The sequence below is a fragment of the Mauremys mutica genome, unplaced genomic scaffold (assembly GCF_020497125.1).
Source record: "Mauremys mutica isolate MM-2020 ecotype Southern unplaced genomic scaffold, ASM2049712v1 Super-Scaffold_100127, whole genome shotgun sequence".
Taxonomy (NCBI): Eukaryota; Metazoa; Chordata; order Testudines; family Geoemydidae; genus Mauremys; species Mauremys mutica.
In genome coordinates this window covers 1045103-1061293 of record NW_025423275.1, presented here as the reverse complement: position 1 = coordinate 1061293, position 16191 = coordinate 1045103, and the positions used below count along the sequence as shown (strand labels likewise).

Genomic DNA, 16191 nt, shown 5'->3' with positions numbered 1-16191 from the left:
AACAGGACTCTAGGGAAGGGAGGGGAAGGGAAGGGAAGGGAAGTCTTTTCTATCCCTGCCTAGCTCCATTGGTCTCCTGTGGCCCCTTCGGCTCTCTGCTCCCCTGTTGGGGAGATGCAGAGACAAGCCCCCATCTGGGTGAGTCACCGAGAGGCTGGGTCCCATGGCGTGTGTGGGGGAGAGGGGGAGGGGTGGGATGGGGCTCAAGGGGAGAAGGTTCTGTGTGACAGTGTGTGGGGGAGGGGGAGGGGGAGGGGGAGGGGGAGGGTGTGTTCCTTAGGATAGAAATAATGGAAAACACAGGGGCAGTGACAGTGAAGCCCCGTGTCTGAGTGTTATGACCCTGTGTGGTGCCGCCGTTCACCTTCCCCTCCTATGGGCTCAGCTTTCATTGAATCCAGCATTTTTTCACCTGTCCTCACCACAGAGGTGTCCCACATGCCTCAGCTACCGAGTGTCCCTCTTAGAAACGCCGAGGACTGGAACTGATTTCAGCTGCTGGACAGCTCTGCTAGGTCTTTATTCATTTGCATAGGAAAATGCTGGGTGTTTAAATTCATTTCAAGCCCCCTGCCCCCATTCAGCGAACTCCTGAACATACTGGAGATGGGTCTGGAAATTGATTTTCATTCGAAAAAGTTTTTAAAGGGAATCACTTGGATTGGAACTAGGAACCCATCACCCTACCGGGAAACAGTCACCCACTGACCTACCCTCCCAACAGAGAGTGTCATGTATAACCCAGAGCAGGAACAGTTTTTAACCTGGGGGTTAGTGAACTTTCTCTCTTCTATACAAACACCACAGTTTACAAACTCCCCACCCCCGCTCTGTGTCACCAGAGCACAACAACAACTCTCCTTGGAGCACACACAGCTCCCCAGCTCCCTGCCCGTCAGTCTCTCCAGCGTTGCTCCAATCCCTTAAAGCAGGGTCTCAGCCTCAATTTACCTTAGGGCCAGTGCCAGTCCTCCAGTCCTCCCAGTGGGCCAATAATGTCACTCATACTGCCCAGAACCTGCCCCCCAAAACTCTGCCCCTCAGCTGCCTAAGGCTCTGGGAGGGAGTTTGGGTGGGGGGAGGAGGTCTAGGGTGCAGGCCCTGGGTTGGGGCTGGGGATTGGGGTGCAGGAGGGGTGCAGGCTCTGGGGGGAGTTTCAGGGCAGAAGGGGTGAGAGGCTGGTCTCTGGGAGGGAGTTTGGGTGGGGGAGGGGTTCTGGGGTGCAGGCTCTGGGATGGAGTTTGCAGCGCTGTAACAGGGGCGAGGCGAGTGAGGCACTTGCCTCGGGCGCGCAAAGTGGAGGGGCGCAGCTCTAACCCGATCAGGGGCGCTTCAGCAGAAGCTCTACCGCCGCCGCTTCTTCGGCAGCAATTCGTCAGTGGGTCCTTCTCTCCGAGAGGGACTCAGGGACCCGCTGCCAAATTGCCGCCGAAGGATGAATGAAGCAGCGGCGGCAATTGGGCGGCAGGTCCTTCCCTCCAACAGGGACTGAGGGACCTGCTGCCAAAGAGCCTGGAGCTGGCCCTTGCCTCGGGCACAAAAATTCCTTGTTATGGCTCTGGGATGGAGTTTGGGTGCTGGGTGCAGGCTCTGGGCTGGGGCAGGGGGAACAGGAGGAGGGGTGGGGGTGCAGGCTCTGGGAGGGAGATTGGGGCAGGCGGGAGGGGGTGTGTGGAGGGAGAGGGCATAGGCTGTCGGAGGGAGTTGGGGACAGGTGTGTGTGGAGGGCGGTGCAGGCTCTGGGAGGGAGTCAGGAGCGTGGCGCTTACCTGGGGCTCCAAGGTGGGGTGGGCTGGGGGGCCTCCATGTGCTGCTGCCCCCAGGCATCACCCCCACAGTGTCCCATTGGCTGCAGGGGCTCGGGGCGGGGGCAGCGCACGGAGGCACAGCCCCACCCTGCCCTGCCATGCGGAGGGGCCGGCAGCCACTGGAGTGAGCAGGCAGATGCTGCTCAGCTCCGCTGCACTGACGGGGCCCCTGAGGGTGGCAGGTGGGGCCAAGGGAGTGACTCGGTCCCAAAACTGCTGGAGCCCCATGGGCGAGACCTGGGAACCAGGACTGCCAGCCAGACAAACACCTTTAAGAGGAGGCATCCCTCTCCCTGTCAAAACCTGATCTTCCTCCTTCAGTTCAGTGACAGACTAAATTGTTCCTTATCCCGGCAGAGCCGGAGGTCTGAAAGCAGCAACATCAAACCCCTGTGTAGTTCGCAGGAATGAACATAAACACTCCCTGGTATCTGAGGAGATGTTCAGTTTTGCCCTTAGTCAACTACAAGGCTAAACGGAAAGGAGGTGGCACCAGGTATAAAGAGTGAAACACGACACATCATAGTTATGCCCATGGTGGCTGCAAAATCTTTTGATGTACTTCTACTTATCAGCAGTGTATTGTTTTCTCTGGAGTCTAGACCTTGACTATACCTTGGCCAAGAAATTTGTACCCTGATAAAATAATCGACTGCCCCTGGTGAAGGCAATGGACTTGACACCCACTGGGGTGTCCCAACACAGGTACAAGTACTAACAACAGTGGCTGCCTTTTAGCCATAGATTTTAATCAGGGCAATACATTGAAACAAACTCCTGTTAAATCATTTCTCAGCCCGAGTCCTTCACCCACATTCCCTAGAGCATCGGGCCACCATGTGGACGTTTCATTTCTGACCTCAGTTTCACACAGAGACAAAATTTCCTTTGCACAGATCCATGAACAGCGAAACCTCTGTGTGTCTCTGGTCTGAGCCAGGGCATTCGATTCCAGAGAACCCTTCTCTCCTGCAATGACGATGGTCAGACAGAGGGGTCGTGGCACCTGCATCCCTGCCAGGGAGATATTGGCTCGTCTCTTTCTTTCTGCTGCTGCTGTTAGTCCATGAAACATCAAGGGTGGAATGCAAGGCTGAGTTCATGCACCAGCCCTCAGTGCCCCAGAGAAATCCTGCCCCCTGTTATTGGAACGATGTGCTGGAGATTTGACTAGGAAAGGGACTGTCTGAATTGTCAGAGTGGGGAATGAACAACAATCTACAACAATGTCGTTCACACAAACACACTCTAATCATGCTCCAAGCGGAATGGAAATGAGCAGGAATTCTCGCTGTTCAGCCCAAGATACACTTTCACTAATGCAGCCGTGAGTGTGCTGGGGAAGCTGGTCTGAGCAAACAATTTGAAGTGACAATTCAGTGACAACAGAATCATCATGTAGTGAAGGGGGGTGTCTGTCAAGTAGTTGTGGCCGAGTGGTTAAGGTGATGGGCTAGAAATCCACTGGGGTCTCCCTATGCAGGTTCAAATCCTGCCAACTACGCAAGCACTGTGCTGTTGTTGTTATTATTGTAGCTTTAGTACCTGAGCATCCACAGTGCAAACTGGAGCCAGATCTACTTTCACTCTGTCTATGCTTAAAATGCTGCTGTGGCACTGCTATAGCACTTTGGAGTAAACAGTGACTAGAGGGGTTTTCCCATCCCTGTAATAGCTACATGGACAGAACAATTCTTCCTTTTCTTTAGCACTATCTAACCAGGGCTTAGGTCTTGCTAGGAGAGAGAAAAAATAAGTGACATTAAGTTTTTGGATTGGGTAAATAAAATTAAGTGTTTAATTAATATAGTAAAAATCTGTACTGATTCCTCTGACACCACAGCATGAAATAGGAAGAGAGACAAATCTTGTCAGTGATGGCTAATTTCACAAATGATCTTCCCATTATTAATTTCCACACTGCCCCCACTGGAGGTCTGGGCATCTCCAGTGTCATTGCTCTGCGTTCACCTTCCCCTTAGACTTGTTCTCGGACATTCGCCTTCCTCTGCAGCATGGGGCACGGGTCACTTGCTGGAGGATTCCCTGCACCTTGAGGTCTTTAAGCCACGATTTGAGGACTTCAATAACTCAGACATAGCTTAGGGGTTTGTTACAGGAGTGGGTGGATGAGATTCTGTGGCCTGCATTGTGCAGGAGGTCAGACTAGATGATCATAATGGTCCCTTCTGACCTTAAGTCTATGAATCTATGAATCTAGTCCCAAATTTGGAAAATTGTGCAGTTCAGAATGTGAATAGTGACCCCGTCTCCTTCCTGCACCTGCTCTACATTGCTCCACAGCAGCTTTTCCACCTGCAGAGTCACCCCAGCACGGCAGTGCAGCCCCCTGGGTTCAGCAGGGGCCCCTGGCAAGGACAGTGGGTGCAGGTAACAGCCCGGTGTGCCTGGCCGTGAGGCAGCTGTAAAAAAGCAACACTCCCCCCCAGAAGTACAGAGACTGAATTCCCCGACTTTAACATCATGACCCCCTGTAGAAAGCCACACGTGTCAGTTGTATTGTCACAGGGAGATGCAAAAATCAAGTGACACCAATTTTTAAGTTGAGTAAATAAAGTTGAGGAGATAGTTATTAACCTCCCAAACATATACTAAAGATCCCTCAACATAACACCTGAAGATGAAATATGAACAGAGACAAACCTTGTCAGCAAAGGCTCATTTCCCAAACGATCCTCAAAATGTTACTAATTCCCACCCCTCCTCCACAGGAGCTCTGTGCAGTGTCACTGTTCTGCAGGCAGCTTCCCATTCAATGCTGTTGTGGGACATTCCCAGACCTGGAAATGTACCAACGACAGAATTTGAAGAGCAAACCTGGCTCCCCGCACCAGGCAGGATTTGAGTGTTTTGTGCCTGTCATTTAGTGTTTATCAGTAGCACAGATGCCACGGGCAGGACTCCAGGCTCTGCTTGAGGGATCCTGGCACAGGGGCTGTGGGGGAGAAAGGATTGTAGATTCTGACCTGTGCTCTGGAGAGGAGGTAATAATTGAAGGGGCCATTTCCCACTCCCTCCCCTTCTCAGTGACCCTGGGCTGGAATTCTACATTCCACAGGGCCAAATGAGGGGGTGAAGCCATTTGGCTAATGAAAACCAGTGCTCTAGGTGTGGTTTGAACTCACAACCTCAGCATAGCTCCTCTCAGCACTGCTAACCAATTGCGCCAAAACCCCTAGGTTGATACAGGCAAGGAGTGACCCCAAAACATTCTCAGTGGAGCTGAGAGCAGGTAGCGACAAGTGTTGTACTTGGTGGGGTGGATTCTTCTTAAGGGTTCCAGGCCCCATTTCACCCTTTTGTTCTTCCCTGTGTAATAACAGAGCTGGTTAAGACTCAATGGAGAGTCTTGCTATACACCAACAGATCTGAAATCGCTGATAACCAGCTCTAAGCATTAGTCCTGCTTTGGGACAGTGTCTCTCATGCAAGAAACTGCCCAGTCTGCGCTAGCAGTGAGGCTCCCTCACTAACAGCTGAAATCAGGGAGAGCTGTGTGAAGTGCAGGGCCCCAGGGGTGCCTGAACAGGGGAGAACAACACCCCAGGGCTTTTAAAAATGGGAGGGCTCTGCCTTGCCACTTTGTAATGACCGTAAGGGCGAGTGAGGGGACGGAGAGCAGTGAGGGGGAGGAGGGGCCTTGGGGGAAGAGGCAGCGTAGGAGCGGGGCCTTGGGGAGCTGGGAGGGCAGGGACCTGGCCTTGAGTGGAAGGGGTGGGGCTACTGTTCAGGCTCTGGTGGCCGCTACTTTTAGGCAGGGCTGCCCGGGGGGGGGCAAGTGGGGCTATTTGCCCTGGCCCCCACAGGGGCCCCGCAAGCCCTGGCCAAGAATCCCTTCCCTGGCAAGAGGCGCCTTTTTAATTTTTACTCACCGGGCAGCGGTCCGGGTCTTCGGCGACACTTCAGTGGCGGGTCCTTCAGTGCTGCCGAAGACGCAGCGCGAGTCAAGGACCCGCCGCCACTGAAGACTCGGACGCCGCCCAGTGAGTACAAGCACCGCAGCGGGTGTCGCCTTTTTTATATCCGCTCCCATGTTTTGCCGCAGGCCCCCGAATCCTCTGGGCGGCCCTGCTTTTAGGGAGCCTGTCCCGCTCCTGGTGGGACCACAAGACATCCCAGAGGCGAGAGGGTGGCCAGCAGGGCGGTGACAGGGGGGAACGGCAAGTGGCCGGCAATGTGGCCAGACAGCGGAGGGAGAAAGGGGCTTTCCCCCCGGGAGGTGAGAGGTGAACACTGAGTTTTCATTGACCGAGGACAGCAGCTGTGGGTGAGGTGCAGTGAAGGGAGGGGCACATCCAAAGAGCTTCTGGTGTCTGGATTTAAGAGCCCGAGGCAAAAGGCCACTGCCCAGCGCGCTGTGGGTGGGTGTTTTGCTCATATTGTTGTGTGATGAATCCTAATTGTGGTGTTTTCCCAAGTTAATACAAGGTGATTTTCCTCCTTGTTATTAAAGTTTCTTTTCTACACTCAGTGGTTGTGAGTGGGGAAAGTATCGCCTCTTAGAGGCACCCAGTGGCCAGGGTTAGTGTTGTGTATTTGGGTTGTCATGGGTTTTGTTACTATGGCAACTGAGTTAGACTATTAAGGGATAGCTCAGCCGGTTTCAACCGGCTGAGTGAGCTCTCTGTATCTGTAAATAAAATGGTGGTTTTGTTAGCTGTCTGCTGTCTGGCCTCAAGTGATTTCTTCCTAAACCGGCTGCCCCCAAGGATATAACAAGTGGCGACGAGGGTGAGACTCCGGTGCTGCTCCAGTAACAGAAGGAAGTAGAAGTTAAGGTAAAGAACAAACAAACAAAAAAGCTGCTTGTTTGCACTGACTGTGAAAGTGAAACCAAAATCATGGCTACTCTGACCAGGCCTCTGGAACGTTTTGATGAGAATATAGAGCAGTGGCATGTGTATACTGAGCGTTTTGAGCTTTTTTTTATTGCAAATGACATTACAGAAGCGAAGAAGGTGCCAATATTCTTAAGTGTTGTAGGGGCTAAAACCTACTCCCTGCTACACAGCTTACTACACCCTGTTAAGCCAGCAACTAAATCTTACAGTGACATTGTGGAAATCCTGGGGTCCCATTTTTCCCCAAAACCACTGGTAATTGCTGAAAGATATAGGTTCCACAAAAGAGACCAAAAGGAAGATGAAACAGTTGTACAATTTGTAGCCATTTTAAAAAAGCTAGCAGAACACTGTGAATTTAAAGAGATGTTAAATGATGCCCTGTGTGACAGGTTAGTGTGTGGCCTCTGCAGTGAAGCTATACGGAAGCGCCTACTGACAGAGGCTCAGCTTACATTACAGAAGGCTGTTGATATTGCTGTCTCCATGGAACTGGCTACAAGGGAGGCACAATACATCGGTGCATCCCCTAGGGTGCAAAAAGTGTCACAAGAACTGACCCACAAAACTGTGCAGAGTCAAGAATGTTACCGCTGTGGTAAGCTGGGTCACCAGGCATCAGAATGCTGGTGTAAGGACCTGGTGTGTCGACACTGTGGCAAAAAGGGACACATTGAGTATGCCTGTAAACAAAAGAAAAAGAGGCCTGTGGTCTGGCCGACAAAAAGAGGAACCTTGCATACCCTAGAGCAGACCCAGGATGATCAAGGTGACACCTCCTCACAAGAGGAAGTGCCACTGCATGTTTTGTCTTTGGCAGCGGGCTCACATGAATACTGGGTAACCCCCTTATTGGAGGGCAAACCTATACGCATGGAACTAGACACCGGTGCAGCTGTGTCGCTGGTTCCTGAGACTGTGTATAAGGAAAAGCTACAGCATCTTCCGCTTAAGGCAACAAAAACTGTTCTGAAGACGTATACAGGTGAAGCTGTGCCCATGTTGGGCACTATTGATGTTAAGGTGGAGCTCAATGGACAGGCGGCTAAATTGCCACTGTTTGTGGTGAGAGGTGACTACCCAGCCTTAATGGGTAGGTCTTGGCTTGGGAAGATTCAGCTGAACTGGGCAGAAGTGCACCGGATGACTAAAGAAGAAACCAATCTAACCCCTATACTAAGGAAACATGCTGCTGTTTTTGGAGATGATTTGGGAAGTATGAAGGGAATCACTGTGACATTGAACATTAAACCTGGCAGTCCACCAAAATATCTGAAAGCCCGAACTGTGCCATATGCCATCAGGCCAAAAGTTGAAGCAGACCTGGAGCGCCTGGTCACCAATGGAGTCCTAGTACCAGTTACCCATAGCTCATGGGCCACTCTATCGTTCCAATAGTGAAGAAAGATGGCTCTCTCCGGATTTGCGGTAATTTTAAAGTCACTGTCAACCCAGTGTTGTGTGCAGAGCAATACCCGCTTCCCCGCATCGATGACCTCTTCGCAGGCCTGGCTGGGGGACAAAAGTTCAGTAAGATTGATCTGAGTCAAGCATATTTACAGATGCACGTCGATGAAAAGTCCCAAGAGCTGTTGACTATTGTGACTCATAAGGGGCTTTATCGATACTGTCGCCTACCCTTCGGAATCACATCAGCTTCCGCCCTGTTCCAGAGGGCTATGGACCAGATCTTGTGTGGCTTGTCAGGAGTTCAGTGCTATCTGGATGATATCCTGGTCACTGGAAGAAATGAAGAGGATCACTTAAAGAATTTAGAGGCTACCCTACAAAGACTGGAAGAGTATGGCCTACGAGTTCGCAAAGACAAGTGTGAATTCTTCAAGCCCTCTGTTGAATATTTGGGACACATCATCGATTCTGCAGGTCTTCATAAGGCCCCTGCAAAAGTTAAAGCTATTGTGGAGGCTCCCCCACCTCGAAATGTAAGCCAGCTGTGCTCATTTCTAGGACTACTGAACTATTATGGGAAGTTCATCTCACAGTTAGCCACACTGCTAAAACCACTTCATGAGCTCCTTGGGCAGAACAAGGCCTGGAAGTGGACTGAAGCCTGTGATGTTGCATTTAACAAAGCTAAGGATGCATTGTTAAATTCTGAAGTTTTAACACACTTTGATCCATCCTTACCCCTGCAATTGGCCTGCGATGCTTCCCCTTATGGAGTGGGAGCGGTCGTGTCACACATTATGCCTTCGGGAGAAGAAAGACCTATTGCTTTTGCTTCACGCACTCTAAGCAAAGCAGAAACTAACTACGCCCAAATTGAACGTGAGGCATTAGGAATTGTTTTTGGAATTAGGAAGTTTCATCAGTACCTGTTTGGGCAAAAGTTTACTCTTCTTACAGACCATCGACCTCTGACATCAATTTTTGGACCCTACACAGGCATTCCCCCATTAGCTGCTAGTCGTATGCAACGTTGGGCATTGATACTTTCTGCACACACATATGAGATCAAATATCGGAAATCCACTCTGCACGGCAATGCAGATGGCCTCTCAAGGTTGCCTTTACCGGTCAAACATCAAGATAGTGCCCAAAAGGAAATCTTCTACTTTGAACAGGTAGAGAATACACCCATCACTGCTACTCAGATAAAGAAGGCAACCCGCGTTGACCCAGTATTATCCCAAGTTATGGACCTGGTGATGCATGGAAAATCTCGACAAACCTCTCCGGTCTCACCCGACCTTGTTCCCTACATGTCCAGGCGGACGGAGTTATCGGTCCAATCTGGTTGTTTGTTGTGGGGGAGGCGTGTCATTATTCCACCACCCCTGAGATCACAGATGTTAGAACAGCTACATTCCGGTCACTGTGGAATAGTGTGCATGAAGGAAATTGCACGAAGCTATTTTTGGTGGCCTAGATTGGACTGTGCTATTGAAGAGAAGGCAAAAGCTTGTATGTCATGTCAGGGTGTAAGAAATGCACCCCAGTGGGCACCCCTACACCCATGGGACTGGCCTGAAAACCCGTGGCAACGTATTCACGTTGACTTTGCTGGCCCCCTTGAAGGAAGCATGTTCTTGGTGGCAGTAGATGCCCATTCTAAATTGCCAGAAGTCTCTATAATGCAGTCGACTACTGCAGAGAGTACTATCCAAAAACTACGAGGACTCTTTAGTTGTTTTGGTCTGCCAGAACAACTTGTGAGCGACAACGGACCGCAGTTCGTCTCTCAGGAGTTTCAAAATTTTATGAAGGCAAATGGGATACACCACATCACGTCAGCACCATATCATCCGTCCACCAACGGATTAGCTGAAAGATTTGTGCAGACAATGAAAAACGCTTTGAAATCAGTAAAGGGACAACACTCCATTCAAAAGCGTCTGGATACCTTCTTACTTTCCTATAGAAACACACCTCATGCTACGACCCAGGCTTCCCCAGCCTTTCTAATGATGGGACGACAGCTGCGCACTTGCTTTGATCTGCTGAAACCTTCTGAACCCAGACAAACTGTGCAACATCAGCAGCAATATCAAGTCATCAGACGGGCACCCAGAGCAAAAGATCGAACCTTTAGCCCAGGGCAGCCAGTTTTGGCTCGGAATTATACTTCCAGAGCTAAATGGGTCCCGGCCACCGTCATCACTCAAACAGGACCTGTTTCCTATACAGTCCGGACTGCAGAGAATCTTACCTGGCGGCGACATGTAGATCAGCTGTTGCCAGGTCATGCCAGTCTTCAGGACCTATCTGCAGTTGAGGGGTCTGACTTCACCCCTCCTGGTGAGTCACCGAATCATGAGTCACCTGTTCCTGACTGTTCTCCTCCATTACTGCCGGCAGCTGAGATACCCCTTTGCCCAGCACGAACTGATACCACCTCCTCACATATTCGTGCTGCGGACCGTGAGCCCCTAGTACTTTCGGGTGCAACAACACCAGAAGTTCGCCGTAATCCACCTAGAGACAGAAGGCCTCCTCATCGGCTGGATCTTTAGTTAGGGCGAACCCACGGTTATGGGGCAAAATAATCCCCAGGGTTTAGCCGGGAATGGAGGCAGTCTACCCTCCTTCTCTAGTTTAGTGTGTGTTTTATTTAGGGGATGTTCTTATTAGGGGGAGAGGAATATGTTGTGTATTTGGTTGTCATGGGTTTTGTTACTATGGCAACTGAGTTAGACTATTAAGGGATAGCTCAGCCGGTTTCAACCGGCTGAGTGAGCTCTCTGTATCTGTAAATAAAATGGTGGTTTTGTTAGCTGTCTGCTGTCTGGCCTCAAGTGATTTCTTCCTAAACCGGCTGCCCCCAAGAATATAACAGTTAGTTTCCCCAGGTTACTAGGTGGGGGCTTAAGCAGATTGTGTGTTGTATTGTTGAAGAGGAGCCCCAAGCACCCAGACAGGGAATTGTAACTTCAACCTTCAGAGTAAGAGCCAGAGGTGCTGCCAGCTGAGCTAGCCAGGCTGCCTAAATGTATTAACCCCTTTCACTGCAAGAGCAACCACCGGGTACTTCTGTGCTTCTCAGCAGCTGGGAAAAAGCCTCTTGGGGGAAATGTCTCCTGCCCCACCGCCAAAAGGTGCCCATTGAGTGGGAACGGTCAGAGGCTCCACCTGCTTTCCAACCACCTTGTGATGCTGGCCGGCCGCAGAACGAATGCTGGTCTGTGGGTGGCCTTCAGTGGGGGTTTGCCATGCCAGGGAGCAGGGAGCAGGCTGTCTTTGTGGCTGTCTGCTGGCCACGCATAGGCATGGTTCTCCCCTCCTCTTGCCCTGCCCTTGGTTGCTCTGTGGCTTTTAAGCCTTCCCTTGGAGCCGTCAGCACCAGCCGCCTCTGTCCTAGGTGCCCAGAGGAGGAGAGGTGCTGGGCTCCAGCCTGGGACTCTGCCTGCCTACTGCCTAGCCCTGACTATGAAGCCTGGCCCTGGCCCTCCTTCCTTTAAATGTCGTGTGGGCAAGAGGAAGAGTGTGACAACTGCAGGGACCAAAGTTGTGGTCATCAGGTGAAGCAGTGAGAAACAACCATATGGTCAATCCACAGGAATCTCTAGCCAGACTGTTAAGTTCTAGGACCCCAACCTATAGCCACCAGCCCATTGAACCAGCCAGACCAAAGACCTGTCTCCAGTGGGGATCAGTCACCCAGCAGAAGGGAAAAATCTCACTCTAGTTGACCCTGAGAGAAGGTAGCCAAACACATTGAGCTCCAGGGCTTTGTAGCAAAGCAACCTATCGCCACGAGGTCCCACTGAGATTTGAACTCAGATTCCAGGATTCAGAGTCCTGAGTGCTGCCCATTACACCATGGGACCTGCTGCAATTTCATTTTCTAGACCCCTGTGACTCTTGGCTGGTTTGCACTCTGCACTTATTGCTTCCCACCATCAGCTTCCTCTCACGGGACTCTCTCTCCTCCTCCAGTGACTGTGGTCCTGCACTACCGGATCTGTGGGTCCTGCCCTGAGTCCCTGCATCCCCCTGCTTTGTCTCCATTCCCTGCAGGCTGCAAAAATGTCAGGGGAGGCCGCCCCTCCCTTCACTCGGTGCTCCCGCTCATATCAGCCAACTGCAGCCTCATCTCCTGGAACTCGGCCAGCTGTCGCTTGATCCGATCATACAGTCACGCGCTGACTGGCTCCCCTGCCTGGATACTCTTGTGGAAATCCCACAGGTGACACTGCAGGACTTTGCACTGTTGGTTTCTTTAATGTTGTGGTGTTTCCCCAGCCGCCGGAACAAAGCCGCCAACTCCTCCCTCACTGACTCCCACCAATCCCCCTGGTAACCACAGAACCCTCTGATGCTTTCCCGTTCTGCCAACACCGCCAGGCATCGCCCCCCTGCTCCTTTATCTTGCAAGCTCTGGATGTTCAGCTTCCAATATCCTCTGCCCTGGGTCAGGGAATTGCCCACATTGAGCACACGGTGAGAGCTGTGTGATCCGAACAGTCCATTGGCACCACCCTGCACTGGGCTGTCAACGTGCTCTCCTTCACGGAAATCCGGTCAGTGCGACTCCTGGCCTGTCCCCGCAGAAAGGTGTATCCCCTCTGTGGCTGGTGTGAGCTCGGGTCAGAGGAATAGGAGGCTACCGCCTGCCCTCCACTGGTTCCACTGTGCAGAAACACGTTCTCTAAGCCGACCTCGCTATAGACCTGCGCCAGGTAGTGCTCATCATAGAAGAGTTTCCTCTGACAGTCGGGAAAACAGGACCAGCAGTCCTCAGGCCGGCTGCAACAATTGAAATCCCCCCCAACACCAAACACCGTGCAGTCTAGAAGAAGGGAGCCAGTTCCTTCATAGAACTTTCCTTTCATGCCTTAACTAGGGACCATACACACTAATATAGCCATAACCAGTGCCATGGAGCACAAAGCCACCAGTAATGCCCTCCCTGGTTGGAGCTCCAGCCCCTTCTGTACTCGCACTGCAAATGTGAAGAACAAGACTCCAACCCCATCATTCTTCCCTGGAGGACCAGAGAGATGGGCCCTTCCTCCAATCACCCTCTGCCCATCAAGCTACCCTAGAGTTGTTAATGTGCATTTCCTGAACACCCACCATGTCCAAGCCCAGCTGCTCCAAGACACTGAACATCAAGTGCCTCCTCCTGGGCCCCCAAATCCCTTCCACAGGGCCACTTTCACACATGCCCCTTCCCTGGTACTGCCCTCACTCAGCTGCACAGAAGAGTTGTTATCCTCTATACCTGCCCGTCACTGCCCAGCACCCCCTCTAGCACTCTCTTCCTCCCATATTGGGTCCACCAATAACTCACTTAGGAGAGACAGCTCCTGTCCCTCATTGTTAAAGGTCAGGCCAGCCAATTAGGGGCCGCAGCCCACAATATCTTTTCCTACTGCAGAGCCCAAGCTCAGGGACTCACCTTGGGTGCAGGGACCACTGTGCTCCCAGAAAACAAGCCACCACTGTGCAAAGAGGGACGACAGGGCCTGCCAAAGCCTGGGATTGAACCATGGACCTTTAGATCTTCAGTCTAACGCTCTCCCAACTGAGCTACTTTGGCAGCTGTAGGGCAATATTTTGGCCTGTTGCTTCTCTGCCCGAGATATTTTTGCAGCAGTTGCACACAAAAAGGACGTCATTGTGAGCGGCCCATGAAGACAAGACTCGCTTTTGCCTGCCTTGCTCAGCTTGACTTGCTGCCTCACCCTGTTCCTTCCCTAGTGCCCGGGTTGACCTGGTGGTGGAAGGGGACTGGGGGCCAGTGGCGCGGGGAGGAAGTTGAGCTGGACCCTGAGCTAGACTAGACCCTGGCGGTGAGAGTCTGGCCACCACCTGCCGCCCCACCCTGTTGTCCTGCCTTCCCCCACTGGGCGTCATTTCGGGAGGGAAGTGGGGCTTCTGCCTCCCCTCCCCGATTTTCACACCGCAGAGGAGCGCGAACAGGAAAACGAACGGCTGCTCCACACCCCCACCGGAGGAACCCGACGCCCTTAGCTGTGGGGAGTAAGAAATGGCTGTTGGCTGACAGGGCCTGTCCCCGAGCAGCTGGAACAGCAGCTGCCACCTCCCCCTCGGCTCCAGACTGTGGGAAATGCTCATTGCCTGGCTGCATGGGCGGATGCTGCTCCCTGCTCTGGAGAGCGTCTGTATTGGTCTGTCAACCCCCTGTCTTCACTGAGCAGTCTGGTAAGGTCCCAAGTGCCCCCTCCGGCCTGCCAGCTGAGAGTCTGTGCAGACATCAGCCCCCCTGCCAGCCCCACAGGCGGCAGCAGCGCCAGCCCCCCCAGCACCACAGGGGCACTCAATGCACTTCCTGTGGGGAAATGGCTCCTTGGCGTCCAGCTGCTAGAGTGAAAGCCAGGAGAGAGCAGTGTCTGGCTCACCGTGGGGGAGAGAAGAGACCTGATGAGCGCGGATCTCCCTCAGCCTCCCCCGCAATGCTGGTCAGTTGTATTGTCACTGTGATAGTCGGTGCTTCCCTTCAGGGCCGGCCCTAGAGGGGTGCAGGGCCCAGGACAAATCTCCCCATTTCTGCACCAGGCCCTGCCCCCACTCCACCCCTTCCCCCAAGCCCCCACCCCTGTCCCATCTCTTCCCGGCCTTCACCTTCCTGCCCCATTCCTCTCCCTCCCCCACCTCTTACTGTCCCTTCTCCTCCCCCTCCCTGCCCAGCCCCTCCTGCTCCCCACTGAACAGCTGATCACTGGCAGGTGGGAGGCGCTGAAGGGGAAGAGGAGGAGCTTGTCAGCAAGGTCTCTAGTGTGTGTGGGGGGAGCTGGCTGCCAGTGGGCGCTGAGCACCTATTTTTTCTCTGTTGGTTCTGCAGCCCCGTAGCTCCCATGGAGTCGCTGGCTCAGCTCCTTTCACACCCTAGAGAGAGGAGCAGAAGCAGGGCTATGGGGCACCAGGTGAGTGGCAGAGGCTTCAGGCGCTGAGAGTTTGCCTGACCCCTCAGAGACACAGTGTGAGGGGGTGTCCCAGGGATCTCTATGAAAGGAGCAGAACAAGATTTCTTTGGGGTGGGGAGAGAATTGAGAGTGTCTCAGGGGGTTGTACAGAGGTATTGCCCAGGTTGGAGACTGGCTAAAACACAGGCCTCGCTGTGAGCAGGATTTGAACCTGCGCAGGGGAACCCTATTGGATTTCTACTCCAATGCCTTAACCACTCGGCCATCACAACTGCAAGCACAAACTTGCCCTAGTGTCAGAGAAACTGATAAAGAATCACGATGTCCAGACACGAAGTCATCTGACCTACAGAATTCCCACCGCAAACCTGGCTCCCAAAGCACAGGGGGGATTTGGGGTTTGTTCTCTTTGCTTAGCCATGTGCAGTCGCACAGAGAGCGCGTTTAAAAGTCTCCCCTCCCACAGAGCGGGAAGGGGAAATGATTCTCAACTTGAAGCTTGATGTGAATGAGGATGTCTGGACCACAGGGCCAGGGACTGATCTTTGCTAGAGAAACCAGTGACACACGGAGCCAGGCTAAGGAAAATGTTTCCTGGAGTCAGTAACTGGATTAGCAGCAGTATTGTGCAGAGAAATGTCTCACAAGAGGAGTCAGCGCATTGGTGGTTCGGTCGCAGCAGTCACAGCTACAGCGGGGGAGGTCTAGCTATGGTTTCTGGCCAACAGAGGGATGAGTTTTATTGTCTCCAAATTTCAGTAGAAAAATTCAGACCCAAACTGGGTGTGGTGGGGGTTTCTCTGGTTTGGTTTGTTTTTCTCATTTGAAATGTCCTTGATCATTTTTCTGGAAAAACTCTTTGGACAAGGCCAAGGAAGAGTCAGAACAATTACAAATCTCCATGGGAGTGAGGGGGTCTCTCAGCGCCGGGGGAGGGGTGGAGATTTTCATGGAGGGGAGTTGAGGAGATAAATGAGAGGCTTTTGCTCCAGCAGAGGGAGCAGCTTGGCAGGTTCATTTTTACCAAGTGAATCCCCCCCCCACACACACATGTTGCTCCTCTGCTGCTGCTACCCCAGCTCAAACCCCACTGTCACCCCCAGCATGTGACCTACAGCTTCCTGCTGACAAAGCCCTTATCTATCAGAGACAAAATCCCCTCGTCTGCCC

At 52.5% G+C, this 16191-nt stretch overlaps 4 non-coding genes across 4 annotated transcripts; 1 reads left to right on the top strand and 3 right to left on the bottom strand.

Annotated features, from left to right (window-relative positions):
* The first annotated feature begins 3230 nt into the window (after positions 1-3230).
* Positions 3231-3312, top strand: TRNAS-AGA. The gene has a single exon. It is a non-coding gene; the product is annotated as a tRNA-Ser (tRNA).
* An 8574-nt stretch (positions 3313-11886) lies between these two features.
* TRNAQ-CUG lies at positions 11887-11958 on the bottom strand. The gene has a single exon. It is a non-coding gene; the product is annotated as a tRNA-Gln (tRNA).
* Positions 11959-13600: 1642 nt separating this feature from the next.
* Positions 13601-13673, bottom strand: TRNAF-GAA. Its single transcript has one exon. It is a non-coding gene; the product is annotated as a tRNA-Phe (tRNA).
* Positions 13674-15211: 1538 nt separating this feature from the next.
* On the bottom strand, positions 15212-15293 carry TRNAS-AGA. Its single transcript has one exon. It is a non-coding gene; the product is annotated as a tRNA-Ser (tRNA).
* Between the last annotated feature and the right edge of the window lie 898 nt (positions 15294-16191).